Source organism: Elephantulus edwardii, unplaced genomic scaffold, assembly GCF_000299155.1.
Source record: "Elephantulus edwardii isolate Elephantulus edwardi_28Jun2011 unplaced genomic scaffold, EleEdw1.0 scaffold00019, whole genome shotgun sequence".
In the NCBI taxonomy this organism is placed as follows: domain Eukaryota; kingdom Metazoa; phylum Chordata; class Mammalia; order Macroscelidea; family Macroscelididae; genus Elephantulus; species Elephantulus edwardii.
Window position 1 is genome coordinate 10,748,011 of NW_006399769.1, and position 7,394 is coordinate 10,755,404.

A 7,394-nucleotide genomic window follows, 5' to 3' on the forward strand; every position below is an offset into this window, starting at 1 on the left:
CAGAAAACTCAAACAAGATGCACACCTCACACCATACAAAAAACCCAACTCAAAGTGGATCAAGGACCTAGGACCAAAACCAGGGACTATAGACTTCATCAGAGAAAAGCTTAGAAGAACTGTAGGAGCCCTAATCCACAACATGAACAGTCTTCTAAGCATCCTGAAAACCCTACAACCAGAAGAAGATAAAACAGATGAATGGGACCTTCTAAGTATCAAATCCCTATGCACATCCAAAAACTTCTCCAACACGATAAAAAGGAAGACACCAACTGGGGAAAAAAAATTGGTAATGACATGTCTTATAAGGGACTTATATCTTGAATTTATCAAATACTCAAGCAATACACAAGATAATGGTAAACTGGGCAGAGGATATGAACCAAAGAAGACATTCTGATGACAAACACTTGACGAAATATTCACAATCCCTAGTTCTAAGAGAGATGCAAATCAAAACAACTATGCGATATCATCTCACCCCAGTAATGATAGCAAAATTCAAGAGATCAGCAAAAAACAAATGCTGGTGAGTTTGTGGAGAAAGTGGAACCCTTATTTACTGTTGGTGAGAATGTAAAATGGTGTAAGCACTCTGCAAGCTGTTTTCTCAAAAAATTGCAAATAGAAACACCATTTGACCCAGCAATTCCACTACTGGGAATATACCTAAAAGAAATCAGAACTGTCACCCAAACAGATGTATGCACACCTATGTTTATTGCTGCATTGTTCACAATAGCAAAGAGATGGGAACAACCCATGTGCCCATCAACAAATGAATGGGTAGAAAAGCTCTGGTATATTCAAACAATGGAATACTATGCAGCACTGAAAAACAAGGAACTCATGAAATATTATACAATATGGGTGACCTTGGAGGATATTATGCTGAGTGAAATATCTCAGTCACGAAAGAACAAATACTGCAGAATGCCACTATTATGAAACAGGACTGACATGATGGTTGAGGGGAAACTAACAAAAGAGGGAATAAATAATATACACTCCTTTGAAACAGATAAGGAATAGAACTGCTTAAAAGGAATATATGATTAGGTATTATTGCATGACAACAGTCCAGAATAAGAACTGCATAGTAACGTGGACTGGGGGCGGGGTAGGGGATTCTACATAAATTAAAAAATCTTTTTTTCAAAAAGAAAAGTGAACTGGGGGGTGGGAAGAAAGGAAAATATGCAACAATGAATGAATGGAAATCCAAGTTCTGCATAAACTTTCATTAAAATATAAATTATAAAAAAGAAATAAAAAATTTTAAAAACTGTTAATAGCATGAGGAAAATAAGCAAAAGTATAAACCAAAATTGCACTGTTTTCCTATTCAGAATTTTCTTTGTCTATGTAGAGACATCTTAGTGATTTTTAAAATATTGATCTTGTATACTGCCTCTTTGAAGACGCTTTCAATTATTCCCAATAGTTTTATTACTAAGTCTCCAGAATTTTCCATATATCGTTATCATATCACCTGCAGATTGGGATAATTTCATTTTTTTCCCCTTACCAAATTGAAAGACTTTTATTTCTCTTGGCTTATTGCCCTGGCTAGCACTTTTGTTTTAATGCTGAATAGGTTTGGTGATGGTGAATTTCCTTATTTATTACCATGTTGAGAATAATACTGAAATTGGTCTTGCCTGTATGCCCTTAAGTATTTTTGAGAAAGTTTTTATCCTATCTTACTTTTCTGAAAGATTTTTAAAATCCGGAGTGGATGTTGGATTTTATATCTTTTTGTATCAACCTAAATGATTTATGGTTGTTTTCACCCCTTGCTTTATTAATGTAGTGAGTTTTGTTGATTATTTCTCTAGTGTTGAAACTTCTTTGCATACTGAGTATGAATTCTGTTTGGTTATGATGTATTTTTAAAAAGATACGGTATATTATATTGGCTATGGTTTCATTGAGGATTTTTGCACGTGTTCATGAGGGTTACTGGCCTCCCATGATCTTCTTTTTTATTGGTGTCTGTTCCTTGATATGGTGTAGAATAAATTTAGAAGTATTGCGTCCTGTTGTTCTTAAGTGCTGTTGAGTCAACTGCAAACCGTAACTACTCTACGAACAACAGATTGAGATCTTGCCCTATTCTGCACAATCTTCAGAACTTTGCTATACTCAAACCCACTGTTACAGTCACGAAATCAATCCATTTCATTGAGAGTCTTCCTCTCTTTGGCTGACCTTCTACTTTTCTCAGCGTGATGCCTTTTTCTAAGGACTGTATTCTCCTAACAATATATCCAGTGTAGGAGACAAGGTTTCATCATTGTTGGCTCTAAGGAAAATGCACTAGTAGTTAAACTTCCTTCAAGACATATGTGGTTACTCTTTTGGCAGTATCATATGTTCAATAGTTTTATCCATCACTGCAATGCAAAGGCATTGAGCCTGATGTCCGATTTTGCATCTTAGAAATGAGACCTCTTGCTGACATTCTTTTGTGGTAGATGATTTAAAGTGCTACAGGGATTTGGAATGGCATTGTGGAGGTAAAAGAGGTTTCAGCTCAGGAACAGAATTCTTCTTCTGTGGAATGAGGCAAAATAGTTGAGCTGTTTTATGACTATGACACTGTGTGATGCTGAAAACCTGAAAGAGTGAATAATGGCTGATTCTGCTGCCAGTTGAGATGCCAGTCAGCATTACAGTGGCACACAAGCCCCCACAATACAACAGACTGATGGATGGTGGAAATAAATGTTATTATTTATAAAATTACTTTATATCAAATGAAATGAATTATGTACCATGACTAAATAAAAAAAGAACCATTTGTTTTCCAAGGTAAATTCTAACCAAGTGAAGTGTTGATTGCTCATGTTAAAAGATGCCTTGTAATTCTTCAGTATGACCACTAGATACTGATATTGCTCTACAGTGTGATTATAACCAGAAGGCTTTTTTTTTTTATGAAGTGAGTTTATGGAGGATGTGGAAGCAGCTGCTTACTAAGGAAAATTACACAATGGTTTAGCTGGAAGGGACTTCTGGAATGATCACCTTCAATCATTTTTTATTTTATTTTCACTGTACAAGTGATACACAGATACATTTTCCTTGTAAAGGAATCCAGTTTTATATCTGGCCCCATTAATTTCCTCCACAATTCTCCCTTGGCTGTACTGTCCTTTCTAGGTGGTTGTGAACAAGAGCACACACTCGTGCATGGGAGACACACACATGGTATATGCATCCAGGCATCTTTGATTAGTAGACATCAATGCATTGTCTTCAACTAAAGGAAGAAACAGAGCATGATTTGGAGTCAGTGTGACTTTATGGAAAGAGCCAGTGACTGGAGTTAAATAGACTTGAGATTCAAATTTTGTTTTTGTATCTTCATTATTGTCAACCATTTCCAATCTATTTAGTCCCTAATCTGAGTTTAAATTCCTTCAGTTTTGAAACTTACAGGATAATGAATTAAGATATGAAAATGCTTGCATTTCAGGGCTTGACTTAAGAAGAAGGGTCATTTCAAGAAAGTTAGTTACTATCTTCTATCCTTCTATTTGCCAACTCATACAGATCATACATGGAAAAGCCCAGTATTTTTTATCCTGGGCTTCCTAGGAAACTTTGAAAGATGCTGGTGCATGCACACACACTTTAGGAAAATTAGTTTAATGACTCAGCTATCCAGAAGTATGACTCTCATTGCTCTGCTTCTATCTAAGTTTAGAAAAAAAACCCCAACATATATATAAACAGAAATACCAGGATACAAAATGGCACAGGAATTCAGAGAGACACAGTCCACTGGGGTTCACGTTCAGGCTACGTTTATATATGTAAATTTGTGCAAAATACCATACCTAAAATCTCTGTATTCAAGGTTCTTTATCTGCAAAATTAGAAATATGAATTTGAATCTCAGCAGAGCTTATGGCAGTAGGAAGAGAAATAAGCCTTCAAACTTGTGAGGCTTTTATTTTTGCATATCTCCAGGAAGTTCAGAGGTAAATGGACTGAAATGATTCTTCTTGTAAAAAGTTTTCGAAGGTAAATATCTCTAAACTGTTTCAGTAGATTTTATACTCAAGCAGAGAATACCAGAAGGATGTCTGTTTCATTGACTATGCAAAGGGATTTGGATCTGTGGATCATAACAGATTATGATCATAACAAATTATGACCTTGAGAAGAATGAGAATCTCAGAATACTTAATTGTGCTCCTTAGAAATCTAAACCAAAAAAAAAAAAAAGAAATCTAAACCAAGATCAAGAAGCTGTTGTCTGAATAGATCAAGGAAATACTGCATGGTTTAAAATCAGGTAGTGTGTGTGTCAGGGTTGTATCCTTTCTCCATACTTATTCAATCTGTATGCTGAGCAAATACTTGGAGAAGCTAGACTCTGTGAAGAATGTGGTTTTAGGATTGGAGGAAGACTGATAAAAAATCTATGTTATGCAGATGACACAACCTTACTTGCTGCAAATGACAAGCACTTCTATTTGCTGTAGATTTCAAAGACTACAGCCTTTAATATGGATTATATCTCAACATCTAGAAAACAAAGATCCTCTCCACAGGACCAATAGTCAATATTTTTATAAATGGAGAAAGGATTGAAGGTGTCAGTGACTTCATCTTGCATGGATAAACAATTAATTTCCTTGTTACTGTTATTGTTGTTGTTAGGTGCACTCAAGTCAGCTATGACTCATAGTGACACTATGAACAATAGCTGTGAGCCCTCTTCTGTCTCTAGCCAATATTACTATCTCTGACATTGTTGTTGTGTGTGCCGCCAAGTTGCTTGTAACCCATAGTGACTCTATATACAGCATCTCTGAAGCCTTCCCTGTCCTGAGCCAGTCTCACTAACTTTGAAACACTATCCTCCATTCCAACAATCACTGAATCAACCCATCTCATCTGGGGTCTTCCTCTCCTACGCTGGCTCACAGCCCTTCCAAGCAAGATGTCCTCACCAAGGACTGGTCACTCCTGGCTACATGTCTAAGGTATGTGAGACAGAGCTTCAAAATCCTAGTCACCCAGGAGAGATTGGGTTTCCCCTTCACCAAGATAGACCTATTTGTTTTCTTGGTAGTCCTTGGTATGTTCAAGACTCTTCTCCAGCACCCCAATTTGAAAGCATTGATTCTTCTTTTGTCATCCTTAGTCATTAATCAGCTCTCTGATGAATAGCAAGTAATTGCAAAGAACATGGCCTGGGTTAGGCACACCTTAGTCTCTAGACTGACATCATTGTTTTTAAGCACTCTGGTGAGGTTCCTGACAGCAGATTTTCTGAATACAATTCATCTTTTCATTTCCTTGCTGCTAGTATTAAGAGTGTTGATTGTGTATTGTTAACAACCTCAATCTCCTCTCCATCCAAAATGGTGTTGCCAATTGGCCCAGTGGTGAGTATCTTTTTCTTCTTAATATTGAGCTTCTATCCATATTGAACACTATAGTCCTTGACCTTCTGCAGCAAGTACTTCAGGTCTTATTCAATTGTAGCAAGCAAGGTTGTGTCATCTGTGTAACATAAGTTGTTGATGAGTCTATCACCAATCTTGATGTCACATTCTTCCTCATAAATCTCTGCTTCCCAAATGATCTGCTCTGCATATAGATTGAAAAGGTATGGAGACAGGATTCATCCTTGACTCCTTTCCTGATTTTGAATGATGCAGTGTTTCCCTCTCTGAGGACTGCTTCCTGGTCCAAGTATAGTTTTCACATAAACACAATTAAATATTCTGGAATTTCTGTTTTCCTCTAGGTTAGTCAAAATTTATTGTGATCTACCCAGTCAAATGCCTTTGTATAGTCATTGAAACATGGATAGACATTCCTCTGGTCCTCTTTGCTTTCTGCCAAGATCAATCTGACATTGGCAATAATGTCTCCAAGTGCCACGAACTCTTCTAAACTCAGCTTGTATTTCTGGTAGTTTTCTGTCAATGTACTGTTCCAGTTGTTACCTATTGCCATTACCATAGACAGTCAGGAAATCAGAAAACGTATTGCATTGGGTAAGTCTGCTGTGAGGGGCGTCTCCAAAACATTGAAGAGCAATGATATCAATTAAAGACAAAGGTGTGCTTGACTCACCTTTGTCTTCAACTGAGAAGGTCTTGATCTTCTCAATCACTTGCTAACCTTCAGAGAGCAGGACAATATATAAGGATGGTAGAAGTATTGATGTCTTTGACTTGTGGTGATAGAGAAAAGTACTGCCAAAAGAACAGTCCTAGAAAAAGTGCAGCCAGAGTGCTCTTTGAAAGTAAAGATGGCAAAGCTTCATCTTTCACATTTAGGACACGTAGCTAGGTGAAGTTATTCCTTGGAAAGGGACATCATGCTTGGAAAGATGGAAAGTCAGAAAATGAGAAAATCTCCAGTGAGATGGATTGACGTGGTGACTTCAGCAATGGCTCTAGAATGTCAGAATTAATGAAGCTGAAACAAGAAGAGCAAAGCTCAAGCTGGCTCTTCATAGGGTTGGTACAAATAATACTTGACTCAAAGACAATGACCAACAACATACAATAACTTCATAGGATATATTCAGATCTGTTTTTTTATAGCGTGGCTCTGAGTCATATACACCTAACAACAACAATAACAAAGCTTCGTTTTCATTGCCAACACAAAGGGAAGTGGTTCGAATCCACTAGCTGCTTTGTGGAAAAAAAATGGGTGGGTAATCAACTCATGTGTGATTTATTGTCTCTGAAAATCTGCTAGAGTGTCGGTTGCCTATGAGTCAGTTCTGACGTGACGGTACACAATAACAACAGCAGCATAATTTTAATAGTCTGAATTGTGGCTCTGGAAAGGCTAAGGTTGTGTTGGGGAGGGACTGTGGGGAAAATATACAGGGCTTCTTTCTATTTCTGGCCTATGAACCTTTAGCACTGCACTTTGGGATAACATGAGTGGGAAGGGTATTTATTGAGCTGTTTCAGAGTCTTGTTGTTGTTATGTGCTGTCAAGTTGCCTGCAATTCATAGTGACCCTATGTACAACAACTCTGAATCCTTCCTGAGTCTAAGACAATTTCAATGAATCCAACACAGCTTCCCTTAGGAGCCCAGTTACTGTATCAGTCTATCTCACCTGGGGCCTTCCTCTCCTGTGCTGACCTTCTACCCTTCTAAGCATCATGTCCTTTTCTGAGGAATGATCTCTCCTGACCATGTGCCTTAAGTATGTGAGACAGGCTTCAAAATCTTAGACTCCAAGAAAACACTTGATTTCACACTCTCCAAGACAGACCTATTTGTTTTCAGGCAGTCCATGGTATGTTCAAGACTCTTCTCCAGCACCACAACTCAAAGGCCTCAATTCTTCTATCATCCTTAGTCATTGTCCAGCTCTGTGATGGCCTGGATTAGGTG

General features: G+C 37.6%; 1 pseudogene; it reads left to right on the forward strand.

Annotated features, from left to right (window-relative positions):
• The window catches only part of LOC102858146, a 57,427-nt pseudogene that overhangs the window by 39,218 nt on the left and 10,815 nt on the right, over window positions 1–7,394 (forward strand).